Raw genomic sequence first — 16908 nt, forward strand, 5'->3', positions numbered from 1 at the left:
AGTATCATCTCCATCAAATAGCAAAAGAATTTAAACCAACATCTAGAAATATGCTTGAATTTCATGGAATAACATCAAACATACCATTACAAATCAACTTAAAATAACCATATCTAATAATCAAATACCTATAGCATTGCATATTTCTCACATAGCAAGTACAACTAAATTCATTATTAACATATATATATATCTAAACACTTAACTACAAGATTTAATCACCATTATCAAATCATAAAACAGCTTATAACCATCATCTATATTTACTTCACATAAACCGAAATAACCATTACATCATCTTTAATACACTTAGCATATTACCCATTTAATCAAGCCAAATCTCAAGACCATTCCATCACACAAATTATACCATAAATCATACTTACAATTTAAGTTAATACATGACCGAAAATCACCATCATTCACATCATTATCAAACCAAAACCATAACACATCTATCATCCGTATACCAAGCTTACCAAAACAAACTACTATGAGTTTCAAGCTTATTGAACGAATCTCAAACCTCAAAATTCTAAGTTTAATCTATGGGATAAGTAGAGTTTGAACTAATCATCTCAAACATGCATAGATTTTTAAGAATCAATCAAATACATACCTCATTCTAGCCATCTTCTAAGCCAAAAATCAAAGCAACCAAACTTTTTTCTCCCTCCCTTTAGGCTACGGCAATGGAGGACAAGGATGAACCAACTTTGGTTTCTCCTCCCACTAACTATTATCTAATATATATTTTTTAATACTTATTTCCTATTATAAAACCATGTAGTCATTATAATATTAATACAAAATGCATATATTTTGTATCCCATACCATCATGGCCGGCCACTTCCTCTAAAGTGGGGAATTTGACATGCAAGCCCCCATTTTTGAATACATGTTCTATTAGATCACTTTATATATTTACCAAACCTATTTTACCAATGTTTCACATAAGTCCCGTTTCAAAATTTCACATACAAATGGCAAAATTAATGCTTGAAATTTTTTTACACATGCATTTACTCACATCATGAACATAGAATATAACTTTCAATTATTTATAAAACTCGATTTCGTGGTCCCGAAACCACTTTTCGACTAGGGTCTACTTATGACTGTCACAACTTACATTTACTTATGTTCTTTAATTATAAATGAATTGGAAAATTATGCTTCTTAATCATATGAACTTACTAAGCTATAAAGCTTACTCTATTTATTTTACTGTGTTTTATAGAGATTTCAAAGCTAGCTTAGATTGTTGGATCGTTAGAGACTTCATCACACTATCAAACTATCATTTTGGTACTTTTGAAACTATTTTTTTTGGAATATATGGCATGTATAGGAACTTTGGTCATTTTGGTATATAAGTTGATGATGAATTTAGCCATTTGCATTGGCTTGTAAATGTCTATGGTTTGGTTGTGTATATATATGTGTGCATATGGCTTATGTTATGTGATTGAGGTTGGTTTTGTGATGGTTATTGATAGTAGGTATTATGTTTGTCAAATGGTTGATATTAGAGAAGATATATGCTTGTAAACTTGAGTATAATGATGCATGTTTGGAAATGTTTATTTAGTTAAATTGTATATGTGAATTTTGGTATAATGTAATGGTCCATTTTGTGACTTGTGTATATTGTGGATAATGGAGTTGAGTTGGCATGAATTAAGCTTGATTTATTTGGTTTGAATGCCTATATATATATTATATTTTGGTGCCATTTGGCTTGGTGTAGGTGCATTCAAATGTGGGTGGCAAAATGGCTTGGTAAATAGCCTATTTTTGTCCACATAGGGGTGTGTGTCAACTGTGTGTATACATGGTCAAGTTACACTACCGTGTGTCCCCTTATGTTGGATAAAAAATCATGTCAGTACGTGACGGGGGGAAGTATTTGGAAAAAAAACCAAGAGGAAGTAATGGAAATATTGGAAAATTTTAACATTAATGAATCAACCTGGGAAGGATGTTTAGTAAAAAGTCAGGTAATGGAACTTGTACTTTATAAAGGGTAAGAATGTAACCAATTAGAGTTTAGTATGAAATAGTCAATGGGCTATGAAGCAGAAGAAGAGGGGGACAGTAGAACAAGAGAACAATCACATGGTAACCCAATTGGACTGGTGGAGACAGAATAAGGAACAGCCACAGCAAATTATCCCAAACTCAATAAAAGTGGTGCCATCTATTGTCAAAACCCCAGAATTAGGAGTAAATTCATTAGCCAACCACTTAAAATATGGATATCTATGGAAACAAAATACTTTGCCAGTAATTATCATTGCAAGCTTAGATGCAAAACTGGAGGAGGCTCTATTAAATGTCCTGAAAATGCATAAAAAGGTGATATGATGGACAATTGCTGATATTAAAGGAATCAATCTTGCATTCTATTAGCATAAGATTAGATTAGAAGAAGGGAAAAGACCAGTGGTGGATGCTCAACATAGACTTAATCCAGCTATAAAGGAGGTGGTAAAAGAGGAATTGCTTAAATGGTTAGATGCATGTATTGTTTATGCCATCTTTGATAGTGAATGGGTTAGCCCGACCAAGTGTGTTCTAAAGAAGAGAGATCTAACTGTATTTGAGAATGATAACAATGAGTTAATTCCAATATGAACAGTTATTAGTTGAAGAGTGTTCGTTGATTACCGGATACTGAACAATGCAACAAAAAAACCACTTTCCAGTGCCCTTTATTGACCAAATGCTCAATCCTTTAGCAGGAAAAGATTATTATTGTTTCCTAGATTGGTATTAAAGGTGTAATAGCCCAAAATTGGGTCTAGTTGGAACAGAGGTTTCGGGACCACAAAATCCAAGATAAAAATAATTATTTTATGATTATTTTGAGGTCTATGATATGATTGCATGATTGTGTGAAAATTTCATGAAGAAATTCTATGCATAAAGTGCTCAATTTGAAGTTAGGGACTAAATTGAATAAGTTGTAAAACTTGCATTCTAGAAGTTTCTAGTATGAAATTGCTTTGAAATATTAATTAGGAGGTCTTAAATAGAAATTTGACCAATTTCTAAGTGATGGAAAAAAATTGGACATAGATGGAATTTTTGAAAGTTTAGTAAGGAAGGGCATTTTGGTCATTTGGTAATTAAAAGAAATAAAAAGGGAAAATAAAGCCAAATTTGACTCATCTTTCTCATGGAGGCCGAAATTAGCATGGGGGAAGCCATGGATAGGGTTTTCAAGCTTTCCAAGCTCAATAGTAAGTCCGTTCTAACCCCGTTTTTTTCAAGTTCTTTACGTTTTTGGAATCCCGGTAATTTGATTAAGCTTATTCTAGCAATAATTTAAGCTAGGGTTCATATTTGGAAAAATACCCATAGGTGAAATGTGTTTATTTTGGTGTTTTATGATAGAATATGAGGTTTTAAATTATGTTAGACAACTTCTGCTACTCGGTTTTGAGTGAAAACGAGTAAAATGGCTTAATCGGTAAAAATACCTAATAGTCATAAGTATATGTTAGAGTGAGAATTTGATGTTTCCATAGAAGGGAAAAGTGAACAACATGTCATAAAACATAAGAATAAGGGATGAAGTTTAATTCCCGAGCCTAGGGGCAAAAGTGTAAATATGCAAAAGTTTAGGGGCAAAATTGTAATTTTTCCAAAGTTTGAGTTAATGACTATTTTGAATTTTACATCAATTAAATAAGTAAAATATGATGTTTTAGATCCCGAAAAATGAGATTTGAACCTAGAATGAGATAAAAATCAAAAATTGGGAAAGTTGGTAAAATGGCCGTTTTAGTATCGAGGTAAGTTCATATGTATAATAAGCATTAATTTATGCATGTTTCAATGTAAAATTGATATATTCATGATGATTTCCGAGGTGTTGAAAGTATGTAAGTTGGTATTATAATAATACAGCAATAATGCTGTAATTTATATTTGAAAGTTAAATTTAGTGAATTAATTGAATTATATTAAATTAAATGATTATGGTGCCAAGTTTATGAATTGATTTAAAAATATGTCTATGGTACATGAAGTGCATTGAATTATCATACATAAATGTGATTTCTATGATTATGGATATTATGGGAAATTGTAAGTTCATATGATTTTTAATAAGGCAATGTGTAATTTAATGTTATTGCCTTGATATTAAATGAGATGTAAGTTTATATGTAAGTAATACATCAATATTACTAGTATTATGATATTTTATAATAATATTGGAAATATGTTTGTGGATAATTACTTGATTGGTGAAATTGTTGGAAAAGAGAGAGAAATCCCAGTTGAACCTTCGGAAAGATTGGATGATACAGATAGTATGTAGCTAGGTCACATGTATGGTGCTGAGTGCACATCATGTGTACAAGAGAGCTATAAGACATTATGATGTAGCTAGGTCACATAAGTGATACTATATGTACACCATATAGACAAGAGAGCTACGGGATATATGTAGCTAGGTCGCATGCGTGGTTCCAAGTGAAGGACACCATCTAGACAAGAGAGCTACGAGATAAATTGGCTAGGTCACATGGGTGGTACTGAGTGTTCACCATGTGTACAAAAGAGCCGAACTATATGATGGGTGGAGCTATGTGCTGAAACCACCAAGTATCGAGGATTGATCCGAAGTGTTCAACGGGAGACTCTCTATGTATTGCTTTGTGAGTTTTGTGATGAATAAGTGCAGGAACTTGGTTATGTGAATGATGTGTACATTAAGTGACCGGGATGTGGTAAGGTTATAAACAAGTAAGGTATACATGAGGATGATTTTATGGTGACCTTGTGATCATGGGCCTATACTTGTGATGTATGAAATGTGGTGAAAATGATTTGTGATATGTATGTTAAAATGAGGTTAATACAAAGAAAGTGTGAAAGAGTGAATTAGCAATAAAACTGTTTTGGACAGTAGCAGTGACGTGATTTTGAAAAATCACCAAAAATATTAGAAATTGAATAAGAGACTGAATGAGATATAAAATTAAAGCTTAATGAGTCTATTTTCATATAAAAGAAACAGATCAAGAAAAGGAGTTCTATATTTTGAGATATTTATGTTTTTGTGAGACTGGTTTAGAATGATTACGTGATCCCCTGTTCTGATTGGAAAATCACAAAATTTTGGATAAAAATAATTAGAGGCTTAAACTTATATTTTTAAAATCCCTAATGAGTCTATTTTCAAGATAAATCAACATGAACATTATCCAAGTTCTGTACTGTGAGATAATTAAGTTTTAGTGAAGAGATGTCAGAACTGTTAGAAAGTGAAAAAGGGGAAAATTTAATGAATAAAATGTACTAATTGGCTAAACCAAAAATTATTAAAATTTTATGGTGGAAATATATGTGAGTCTAGTTTTAGAGGAAATTTACGGATCTTAATTTAGAGCTTTGTAGCTCGAATTATAAATAAGTAAGTGACTATGACTCATGTGGATAGTTTGATGTGAGCATTTATTAGTAAATTGTGAAATCGTACTTACAAGAATGCTATATACATTAAGGATGTGGAATGGAGAGGAGGAGGAGGAAAATAAATATATGTGGAATACATGGAAACTATGGTATATGAAATATTGATATAATGAAATAAATGATATGTGTTTATAAGAAAACAGAAAGAGAATGATATGTATCATGACATGTATATATATATGACTAGTGTCAATGTAATGCTTGTTGGGTATAGAGTTGAATTGAAATGTTTCAGGCAAATATGTTATTTTGCGTATCTGAATTGTGGTATTTTATAAAGATATGATCTAGTTTTAAATATGAATGCTTGGTGATTAAGTTGAAGATATTTTGTAAGATGATAATCTTGGTATAAATGTATAAGTGGTACTATAATAAACAAGGTAAAATGAGTATGAGAGACACATGTATGATGACATACAAATGCTATGTTTGTGGTTTAATTGAGAATATTTAATCATTAAATGAATACCGTGTTATATGCTTTTGATTTTGTATAAGTGTGTAAGAGATTAAGGTTGACCAAAGCTTGGAAAATAGCCTAGGTATATTCCACACAGGCAGAGACACGACCATCTGTCTCAGCCATGTATGGAACACGACTTTGGGACACGGGCGTGTGGAGCCTTAAAGCATGAAATTTCCAAGATTTTCGTAATTTCTCGGTTTAGTCCTGAACCCTTTCTAAAGTATGTTTTGGGCTTCGTAGACTCAAATAAGGGACTATGTGTAAGTGAATGAACGTTTTGAAATATGAATGAAATTTTATGGCCCGTATTTTAGTTTAATGTTTGTATGTTTGTCCGGTAATGCCTTGTACCTTATCCCGGCCTTGGGTACGGGTAAAGGGTGTTACATTTAGTGGTATAAGAGCAGGTTTAGTCGATTCTCGGACTAACATAGCAAGTGTGAGAGTTTAGTTATACATGTCACAAATATGTGATAGTGTGATGTCTCCCGACACTAATGAGGACCATTTTGTTTAAATTGAAGTATTCTCCAACCGAGCTACATCTGACCATTTAATAGTAATATTAAAGTATTTGAATAAAGTGTAGCTCTGTTGTGTTAAACTCAGGAAGGTATGAATAAGAATTCGTGATATATGTATATGTGATAATATGTGAGATGAAAGTTTATATAGTGATATATTTATTCATATTTGTTTGGCCTACATATGCTGTTGCATGCTTGACTAAATTAATTAGTAAATGTTATGACTAACGTTATTCAAAATTCATAGAATGTATGAGTGAGTGCACTTGTTTGAAATGAGATAATTGAAAATTTTATGTAAGACAGATATGAATAATAAATTGTTTGAAGTGGATAGTATGATTATAATAACATATGTGGATAATGAAAAAAATGTGTCATATAGATATATGTCAGAATCGAGTTAGAGACTGTACGACCTCACCCCCTTACCGATGAGGTGTATATAACGGAAATTCATGAGAACCATGTTGACTAAGTTCCTAAGTGTGGAATCAAAGAGTTCAGTGATAAAATAATTATAGATATGACCAGAGACTGAGAATGTTTGACAAGTGAAGGACAGAGTTAGAGAAATATCAAAGTTGACTGAGTTATCTTGGGATTCAAATTGATGATAGAGTGTTTCTGAAAGTATCGTCTTGAAAAAAATTAGTTAGTAATGCTGGAAATTATGAGAAAGAGACTAAACTTCACTCCGGTAAGATTTTCGAGGACGAAAATCTCTAAATGGGGGGAGAGTTGTAATAGCCCAAAATTGTGTCTAGTTGGAACAGAAGTTTCGGGACCACAAAATTTGAGATAGAAATAATTATTTTATGATTATTTTGAGGTCTATGATATGATTGCATGATTGTCTGAAAGTTTCGTGAAGAAATTCTATGCATAAAGTGCTCAATTTGAAGTTAGGGACTAAATTGAATAAGTTGCAAAACTTGCATTCTAGAAGTTTCTAGTATGAAATTGCTTTGAAATATTAATTAGGAGGTCTTAAATAGAAATTTGACCAATTTCTAAGTGATGGACAAAAATTGGACATAGATGGAATTTTTGAAAGTTTAGTAAGGAAGGCATTTTGGTCATTTGGTAATTAAAAGAAATAAAAAGGGAAAATAAAGTCAAATTTGACTCATCTTTCTCATGGAGGCCAAAATTAGCATGGGGAAAGCCATGGATAGGGTTTTCAAGCTTTCCAAGCTCAATAGTAAGTACGTTCTAACCCCGTTTTTTCAAGTTCTTTGCGTTTTTGGAATCCCGGTAATTTGATTAAGCTTATTCTAGCAATAATTTAAGCTAGGGTTCATATTTGGAAAAATACCCATAGGTGAAATGTGTTTATTTTGGTGTTTTATGATAGAATATGAGGTTTTAAATTATGTTAGACAACTTGTGCTACTCGGTTTTGAGTGAAAACGAGTAAAAGGGCTTAATTGGTAAAAATACCTAATAGTCATAAGTATATGTTAGAGTGAGAATTTGATGTTGCCATAGAAGGGAAAAGTGAACAGCATGTCATAAAACATAAGAATAAGGGATGAAGTTTAATTCCCGAGCCTAGGGGTAAAAGTGTAAATATGCAAAAGTTTAGGTGCAAAATTGTAATTTTTCCAAAGTTTGAGTTAATGACTGTTTTGAATAGTACATTAATTAAATAAGTAAAATATGATGTTTTAGATCCCGAAAAACGAGATTTGAACCTAGAATGAGAGAAAAATCAAAAATTGGGAAAGTTGGTAAAATGGCCGTTTTAGTATCGAGGTAAGTTCATATGTATAATATGCATTAATTTATTCATGTTTCAATGTAAAATTGATTTATTCATTATGATTTCCGAAGTGTTGAAAGTATGTAAGTTGGTATGATAATAATGCAGCAATAATGCTGTAATTTATATTTGAAAGTTAAATTTAGTGAATTAATTGAATTATATTAAATTAAATGATTATGGTGCCAAGTTTATGAATTGATTTAAAAATATGTCTATGGTACATGAAGTGCATTGAATTATCATACATAAATGTGATTTCTATGATTATGGATATTATGGGAAATTGTAAGTTCATATGATTTTTAAGAAGGCAATGTGTAATTTAATGTTATTGCCTTGATATTAAATGAGATGTAAGTTTATATGTAAGTAATACATCAATATTCCTAGTATTATGATAATTTATAATAATAATGGAAATATGTTTGTGGATAATTACTTGATTGGTGAAATTGTTGGAAAAGAGAGAGAAATCCCAGTTGAACCTTTGGAAAGATTGGATGATACAGATAGTATGTAGCTAGGTCACATGTATGGTGCTGAGTGCACATCATGTGTACAAGAGAGCTACAAGACACTATGATGTAGCTAGGTTGCATGGGTGATACTATGTGTACACCATGTAGACAAGAGAGCTACGGGATATATGTAACTAGGTCGCATGCGTGGTTCCAAGTGAAGGACACCATCTAGACAAGGGAGCTACGAGATAAATTGGCTAGGTCACATGGGTGGTACTGAGTGTTCACCATGTGTTCAAGAGAGCCGAACTATATGATAGGTGGAGCTATGTGCTGAAACCACCAAGTATCGAGGATTGATCCGAAGTGTTCAACGGGAGACTCTCTATGTATTGCTTTGTGAGTTTTGTGATGAATAAGTGCAGGAACTTGGTTATGTGAATGATGTGTACATTAAGTGACCGGGATGTGGTAAGGTTATAAACAAGTAAGTTATACATGAGGATGATTTTATGGTGACCTTGTGATCATAGGCCTATACTTGTGATGTATGAAATGTGATGAAAATGATTTGTGATATTTATGTTAAAATGAGGTTAATACAAAGAAAGTGTGAAAGAGTGAATTAGCAATAAAACTGTTTTGTACAGTAGCAGTGACGTGATTTTGAAAAATCACCAAAAATATTATAAATTGAATCAGAGACTGAATGAGATATAAAATTAAAGCTTAATGAGTCTATTTTCATATAAAAGAAACAGAGAAAGAAAAGGAGTTCTATATTTTGAGATATTTATGTTTTTGTGAGACTGGTTCAGAATGATTACGTGATCCCCTGTTCTGACTTTTGAAAATCACAAAATTTTGGATAAAAATAATTAGAGGCTTAAAATTATATTTTTAAAATCCCTAATGAGTCTATTTTCAAGATAAATCAACAAGAACATTATCCGAGTTCTGTACTGTGAGATAATTAATTTTAGTGAAGAGAGGTCAGAACTGTCAGAAAGTAAAATAGGGGAAATTTTAATGAATAAACTGTACTAATTGGCTAAACCAAAAATTATTAAAATTTTATGGTGGAAAGATATGTGAGTATAGTTTTAGAGGAAATTTACGGATCTTAATTTGGAGCTCTGTAGCTCGAATTATAAATAAGTAAGTGACTATGACTTGTGTGGACAGTTTGATGTGAGCATTTATTAGTAAATTGCGAAATTGTACTTACAAGAATGCTATATACATTAAGGATGTGGAATGGAGAGGAGGAGGAGGAAAATAAATATATGTGGAATACATGGAAACTATGGTATATGAAATATTGATATAATGAAATAAATGATATGTGTTTATAAGAAAACAGAAAGAGAATGATATGTATCATGACATGTATATATATATATGACTAGTCTCAATGTAACGCTGTTGGGTATGGAGTTGAATTGAAATGTTTCAGGCAAACATTTTATTTTGCGTATCTGAATTGTGGTATTTTATAAAGATATGATCTAGTTTTAAATATGAATGCTTGGTGATTAAGCTGAAGATGTTTTGTAAGATGATAATCTTGGTATAAATGTATAAGTGGTACTATAATAAACAAGGTAAAATGAGTATGAGAGACACATGTATGATGACATACAAATGCTATGTTTGTGGTTTAATTGAGAATATTTAATCATTAAATGAATACCATGTTATATGCTTTTGATTTTGTATAAGTGTGTAAGAGATTAAGGTTGACCAAAGCTTGGAAAATAGCCTAGGTATATTCCACACAGGCAAAGACACGACCATGTGGCTCAGCCGTGTATGGAACAAGACTTTGGGACACGGGCGTGTGGAGCCTTAAAGCATGAAATTTCGAAGATTTTCGTAAGTTCTCGGTTCAGTCCCGAACCTTTTCTAAAGTATGTTTTGGGCTTCGTAGACTCAAATAAGGGACTATGTGTAAGTGAATGAACGTTTTGAAATATGAATGAAATTTTATAGCCCGTATTTTAGTTTAATGTTTGTATGTTTGTCCGGTAACGCCTCGTACCTTATCCCGGCCTTGGGTACGGGTAAGGGGTGTTACAAAAGGTACCATGAAATCACAGTTCATCCTGATGACCAAGAGAAAACCACTTTCACATGTCCCTTTGGTATGTATGTGTAACAACCTATTTTTTGTGAAATCGGAATAGTGGTTTCGAGACCACAGATCTGAGCCAAAAATAAAATTTATTTTTATTTTATTACATGGTCCGTATTATGTTAGGAATGTCATGTGAAAATTCTAATAAGAAAATTTTATTGATTATGTGCTTAATTACGAGAAGGACCAAATTGCATAAAATGTGTTGAATTCTAGTAGCTAGAATGATTAAATAGCTATGTAATTCAAAACTTGAGGTCCCTTTATATTAGAACCATTAATAAAATTTCAGTAGATATTTTTGGATGATTCATCATGGAAAATTAGAAAAAGGCTAAGGACTAAATTGGAAATCAAAATTATTAAAGATGATAAATTAATTAAATAGAAATAAAAATCATTTATATTTTATTCCTCCCCAAAATATTCCATGGAAACCTTAGGAAAGAGAAAGCAAGCTTTCTTGGCCAAGTTGGGTAAGTTTTCTTTTCCCGTTTTTAGTAATTTTGATATTTTTGAAATCGAGATAGCTTAATCTATCTATTTAGGGGATCAATTTGAAAATTTATCAAAGTATGGAAATTAGGTTATGGATGAATATGCTGAAAGTTTGAAATTTATGGTAGAAAATGAAAGATTGTTGATAGATAAACAACTTTTACTAAGTGATTTTTGATGAAATCATGATTTAGGGACTAAAATGTAAAGTTGTGAAAATTGAAGAAAAATTATGCATTTTATAGAAAATATGTGCTGTAAATTCTACACTGAAATTTCGGTTAGGCTTGGAACAGGGAGTAAATTGCATAAAATTCATTTTCCGAGCCTAGGGACGAAATGGGAATTTATGGAAAATTTAGGGGAAAAATGATAATTTTGCCTTGGATGTAAATTGAGTTCACTTGAAAATGAAATGTGATAAATTGGTGTAAAATTTACTCATATAGATCTGAATAGATCAAATTCAGAGCTAGAACGAGGAAAGAGGAAAATGTCAGATTAGTAGATTTTGTGTACACGAACAATGTCAAGGTAAGTTCGTGTAACTTAATCGAGCTTGTAAATATGTTTAATTGAATGTTGTGTTTGTATGGAATGTGACTTATATTGATGTACATTATTTGTATGCTATAATGAAAAATTTAATACATGCTTGAAATGGCGAAAAAGGGTTAAGTCCCGATTGAATATTGGATTCCGATGATTATATGAGCTTTCCTGAAATGAATAAGGTCCTGCATTTGTTGCGAATGAGATTTAGCTTGGACGAATAATCCTATTGACCCCATTACAGAAAGGATTTAGCTCGGACGGGTAATCCTGATATAAGTCCTCTCAAGCATATGTTATGGATTGGATTTAGCCCCGATGGGTAATCCAGATCAAGCTCCTTAGAGCATATGACATAAAAAGGATTTAGCCTGGACTGGTAATCCTGTTGTATACATATGTGGCTCGAGAGTGTACTTTCTGAAGTAGTACCTTATGGGTACCATTGAATATGAATTGACGGATCCCGATTCGTACACCTTGAGTGTACTGCTTGTGTATCCATCGATATTTCAAATAAATTCAACGGGTGACAATCCAGACATGAGAAGATATGAATAATAAAATGAGTTATTACTCGTACCCTTCTGAAATACAAGAAAATGATGATACATGACAAGTGATATATGAAAGTATGAGATGGTGATATTTGTACATGGAAATTAATTGATGAGAATATTCATCCTTGATTATATACTTGTACCTTGGGTGTATATAATGCCCCGAATTTGGGCTTAGAAGTATTGGGCCTTGAGTATGGGTCCGTAAAGAGGTTGTATATAAGTATTTAATTGTGCAAGGAAATGACACAATTAAATGCCAGCTTTGGTGGTTAATGGCCCTGAGAAGTGTTGGAGATATCTTGGGTTCAAACCTGGGCTTTAGCAAAAATTTTGGTTTTAAGTGAATAAACCCTGGGTGCTTGGATGAAGGCCTTTTAAATTATTATGTTAAATAAATGTCCTATGGAAGCATGTGGTCTAGTGGTTATGGCATCACTAGGGTTGCAAGAGAGCTAGGGTTCAAGTCTTGGCTCTTGCAATTTACTTTGGTTTTCCTTTTAAAGGAACTTGGACTTTAGCATATAGACCTTATAATTAATTGAGGCTAAAATGGTGACATAAAGAGCCTTGTGGTGTAGTGGCAAGGTAGCGTGTTGTGTAACTGTAAGGTCTAAGGTTCAATTCTTGGGATACGCAATGGAGTATTTATTTTGATGGTTGAGCTGTGTAGGAGGTGGAGTTGGAATGGAAGTCTGTGGTTGAAGTGGTCATATAAAAATAAGGAATTTCCCTAATGGTTGAAAGTAATCCCACATCGGGAAGCTAACATGAGAATTGGCGAGAAGCTGGCTTTAAATAGAGCGAACAAGATGAGTTGGTGATCACTGGTTTTAGGAGGGATTATTTCATACCTGCTTAACCAAGGTTGGTGATCGTGGACTTCGACACATTCTCATAAACAAGTGTGTATTCACACCTTTCTTTGTTGGAAGTCGGCAAAAGCTAAAAAGCTGAAACTTTGGCATTTGAGGCCTCACAAGCGTACGATCGCTCGTGGGGTAAATCAAGCCCACGAAAAATGGGCGTACGTCGAGGAAGGCCACCATGAGCGATCTCATGGGCATGGGCCATATGGGCTCGTGGGCCCACGTGGGTAGACTTTACTGTTAAGTGAGACGTAGATAGACTTGTCATATCACGCACACGACTAAGGTAGTTTTGGGCTCGTGGCCTCACACGGATTAAATCTATAATTTGTGATAATTATTGGACTGGGCTATGTTGGTCACGTAGCCGTATCTAAATATGGGCTAAATGGGCCACACGAGGGTGTGGGCCCACTTGGGCCAAGTAATGGGGCTTAGGCCCATTTGCACTTTTATGACTGTTTAGGTTACTTAAGTCGCTCAAGGCGACAGTGGACCTTCTGTTGGGTCGTTAAGACCCTGGTTTGTAAAATCACCGAAATACCCTTGTAGTGTAAAATGATCGTAATGCCCCTGTATGGTAGAATGACAATTATGTCCTTATGTTCCGTATGACTGAGATGCCTATGATTTACATATATGATTGTACTGAGTATGACTTTGCATGCACGTAATATTTATGACATGACATATTGCATGGGGTTGAGTTATTATGGACGGAAGAAGTGTACGGCCTGTAGCCGTTCTGTACAAGGCTTTCAGCCTTTCTATGATACTTATGGCTTATAGCCGTTCTATTAACTGGAAGCGTTGCTGCGATATTTATGGCCGTTAGCTATTCTGTCTACGGCGTTGAGCCGTTCTGTTGACTTAGTGCCGCAACCGGTGTTAAGCTTGGGGTGTTGGCTGGATGGGTCGATTTTATCCCCACATAGTGTGTTGGTTGGACTGGGCTGGGAATCTGTCTGCATATCTGCATCTAATACTGATTCTATATTGGTCTTAGGCCCACCTGATTCTTTTATTGGGCTAAGGCCCATCTGATACTGTTTCTGTGATGGGCTTAGGCCTAGACTATTTCTGCATACCGTATGTTTAACTATTTGTTTTTTTAGGGATTACACACTGAGTTTTCGAAAACTCACCCTTTCTGCCTAACTGTGCAGGTAATACCCAGACTTACACGATTTGGATCCGCGAGGGACTCGGAGGTGGCCACACGGTTACAGTGGATCTGCAACTTGACTTTATTTATTTTAAATTTCATATTGGGTTTCAGATTATGTAATAAGGCCATAGTGGGCTTAAGTTTTAAGTGGGCTTTTGATTTCTTATATTAAACTGCTAGTCTAGGAAAACTCGAGTTTTCAAAATATTCACGGTTTTCAAAATGCTTCTGTGATTTAAGTTGAATTAATATTCCAGAGACAAATATTTTGGCAAACGTTTGTGACAAGATGATTTGCTAACCCCGTACAAAAGGTTTTAATTTTAGAAATAAACTTTTAACGGTAACTCGATTCTTGAACGACGCTTTGATACAACACGTCAGATTCGGCGATAACGTCTAGGCTGGGTTTGGGGTGTTACATTTAATGGTATCAGAGTCAAGTTGCAAAACTCGACTGTGGAGTGGGTTTTTAAAATTTTGTATTTCATGAGGTTGTTTCCAAATATGTAAAGCGTTTTGAGGTATTTTTTTGAAAAGTGTGGCACACCGAGTCTCTGGCACCAAATCTGTAAGTTCTCTGACTCTGTTTACTATTGTAGACTGAAATGTTATACTGAGAAACTACTATAGATAGTAGCACTACACTGAAACTCCATAGATACAGTTAACTGAAAAACTGTAGTGAGCTTGCGAATGCGAAAATAAACCCTAAACTACTGTTTCTCACAAGACATCTGCTTATTTACTGAAATTGTAACTAAATTGTATAAAATTTCTAAAAAAGATAATACGCATACGTAAAGAAGCATTAGAAGGGGTGCAATAGGCCGCGGCAGAGGCCGTGGAGGTGCTAGAGCTAGATCATTGGCATCGGGGCACATGCCAGACGTTGAGGCGAGGAAGGCACAGGATTCACCGGTGGCTGAGACAGGGTCGTTTGATCAAGCGACTGGGGATGTCGCATTGTCCCAAGCAATGTTGAGGACTCTAGAAAGGGTTGTGGGTACTGCTGGGTCGAATACAGTTACTGCAGGCCGTGGGTCGGTTACAGAATGACTCCGGTCAAATGGAGTAGAGATCTTTAGGAGAGTTTCTAGGGTGGCCCCGAGTGTGGCAAAATACTGGTTGGAGGCCACCGAAAGAATTATGGATGACCTCGACTATACATTGAAACAAAAGTTGAAGGGTGCTGTGTCCTTGCTGAGAGATGAAGCCTATCAGTGGTGGCTTACGGTAAAAGAGGGTACCTCGTTTGATCGATTGACCTGGGAGTTCTTCAAGTCCACGTTTTAAGAAAAATATGTGGGTACCAACTATTTGGACGCTCGTAGAAAGGAATTTCTGAATTTGGTTCAAGGTGACAGATCCGTGGCATAGTACGAGGCAGAATTTTTGCGACTTAGTCAGTATGCCCGAGGAATAGTAGCAACAGAATACGAGCGCTATGTTCGGTTTGAATACAGCCTCAGAGATAGCCTCCGAGTGTTGATAGCTCCACAAAGGGAGCGGGACTTTGCTGTGTTAGTGGAGAAAGCTAAGATTGCTGAGGAGGTAAAGCGCGCCGAGCGTCAGAACTGGGAAAAGGAAAGGAGCAGGGATAAGAGGGATTTAGAACCCTCCAACTAGGATCTGAAGCTTAAAAAAATGCTAGAATGGAAGGGCCAGTTCAGGTTAGGGTGTAACAGCCCAAAATTGACCCTAGTCGGGAAGTGGTTTCGGGACCACAAAATCGAGTCATAAAAATAATTAATTTCCATATTCTATGCTTATTATGTGTGTACATGAGTATGTGGAAGTTTCATTCTCCAATTTTGCCAATTGCATGAGAAATTATTAAATAGGGATCGATATGAGACATGGTGAAAATATGATAGGCTAATTTAAAATGGTCTATTAATGCATGTTGTGAAAATGATGGGTTTGCATGTCAAATTACCCAAAATTTGAGCTAGTGGTTGGCCATGCTATGGGTGGAAACATGTTGGGAACATGTTGGCCTAGTGAGGTATGTAGGAAAAAATAAAATAAGGAGTATGGGTAATAAAGAAAGGAAAAACAAAAAAATGAGTGGTTGTTTCCCCCCCCCATTGCCGTGAGCTAAAGAAAGGAAAAGAAAAACTTGTTCATCCTTTTTCATCCTCTTTTGACCGAAAATTCTAAGGGAGGAGGAAGGAGTTCTTGCTTTATGTTTGGTTTGGAAGAGAATTAGGAGGAAGTTTGGCCATGCATATAACTAGATTGAGGTATGTTTGATATTATTCTTTGAGATTCATGTATATTTTAAGTTGTAAGTTTGAAATCTACCTAGCCATGGTTCAAACCTTGTTAAATGATGGAGATGATATTCGGCCATGCATGTTACATTCTTGGTTGGTATTTTGATGTTTGATGTTGTGGTGATGAGG

The sequence above is a fragment of the Gossypium hirsutum genome, chromosome A03, assembly GCF_007990345.1.
Source record: "Gossypium hirsutum isolate 1008001.06 chromosome A03, Gossypium_hirsutum_v2.1, whole genome shotgun sequence".
In the NCBI taxonomy this organism is placed as follows: domain Eukaryota; kingdom Viridiplantae; phylum Streptophyta; class Magnoliopsida; order Malvales; family Malvaceae; genus Gossypium; species Gossypium hirsutum.